The sequence below is a fragment of the Myotis davidii genome, unplaced genomic scaffold (assembly GCF_000327345.1).
Source record: "Myotis davidii unplaced genomic scaffold, ASM32734v1 scaffold24, whole genome shotgun sequence".
Lineage (NCBI taxonomy): Eukaryota > Metazoa > Chordata > Mammalia > Chiroptera > Vespertilionidae > Myotis > Myotis davidii.
The window spans coordinates 112,195-113,986 of record NW_006298312.1 but is presented as its reverse complement, the minus strand read 5'-3'; positions in this window follow the sequence as shown (position 1 = coordinate 113,986).

The window sequence follows — 1,792 nt, the reverse complement described above, 5'->3', positions numbered from 1 at the left end:
TTACTCATTTTCACTATCCCCCACATTTCTCCTGACAATTATAAATTTGATTTCTATAAGTTGTTGTTTTTTGATTCCACCTATAAGTGCGATCATACAGTATTTGGCTTTCTGTCTCTCTTATTTTACTTGGCATAATGCCTAAAGATCGATCCATGTTGTCATAAATGAAAGAATTTTCTTTTTTAATGGCTGAACACTATTCCATTGTGTACACACACACACACACACACACACACACACACACACACAATTTCCTCTGCTATTCTAAAATAGAGCACTTCTATGAAAACGTTTAAGCTCTTAAAAGATAAGTGCCAGTTAGTCATATGATAGGAACAAAACACAACAAAATAAAAGACATACATGTATATATTTGTGTGTATGTATACATACATCTTATACATATATATTTATAAGGATTTATCCATTTTCTTTCAGTTCTGCAATTTCAAATAGATGAATATAGCAAATAATTAAACAAGTAGTCTTATGACTCAGTGATAATTATTTTAATTAAATAAACTACACTAAGCTCTATCCAACATCAAGTAAATAAACCTTATGTAGCACTTCCCTTTTAATGATATGTTATATGATAAATAGCTCTTTATCATGAAAAGGGTTATTCTTTGTGTTTAAAATAATTTATGTTCCTGTGAAATTGAAAAATTAGTTATCATGTTATATTAAATATCTATAATAATAAAAGCATAACATGCCAATTAGACCAGACAGCCATACAACCTTCCGGACCTCATTCCAGACATCCTTCCAGATGAAGCTGTGGCAGCAGGGCTGAGGCAGAGGCAGTTAGGGGAGATCAGGCAGGTAGGCAGGCGAGCGGTAAGGAGCCAATGGTCCTGGATTGTGAGAGGGATGTCTGAATGCCAGATATCCCTCGAAGGGTCCTGGATTGTGAGAGGGTGCAGGCCAGGCTGAGGAACCCCCACTCCTGGGCATGAATTTTGGGCACTGGGCCTCTAGTACACACATGATGTGTCTGTGCCTCTGTGTGACTATTCATGAGTTTCTTGGGTAAACTTAAAAAATCCTATTTATCCTGAAAATAAATTGTAGTAAACTATATATAAGCAAATAATTAAACAAGTAGTCTAATGACTCAGTGACAATTATTTTAATTAAATAAACTACACTAAGCTCTTTGGTAATGCATTCATTGTTTAATAACATGCTATTTAGACTCCACGTGTTTGATTATTTTTTAGTGTTTTTATTGTAGTTGATTTCTAATTTTATGCCATTGTGATCTGAGAACATACTTGATATGATTTCAGTCTTCTTGAATTTGTATAGACTTAGCATGTGTCCTAACATGTGGTATATCTTTGGAAATGTCCCATGTGTACTTGAGAAGAATGTATATTTCATAGCTTTGGGGTGAAATGTTCTGAAGATGTCAATTAGTTCCATGTGATCTAGTGAGTTGTTTAGGATTCCTGTTTCCTTGTTAAATTTTTGTCTAGAAGATTTATTCACTTTCAGTCTCTGTGAGTCCTTTATTCTGAGATGGGTCTCTTGTAGACAGGACATATATGTATCACATTTTCTTACCCATTCAGCTCCCCTATGTCTTTTTTTTTAACATATATTTTATTGATTGATTTTTTACAGAGAGGAAGGGAGAGGGACAGAGAGTTAGAAACATTGATGAGTGAGAAACATCATCGATCAGCTGCCTCCTGCACAACCCCCCACTGGAGATGTGCCTGCACAAGGCACATATGCCCTTGACTGGAATCTAACCCGGAACTCTTTGTCTTCGGGCCAG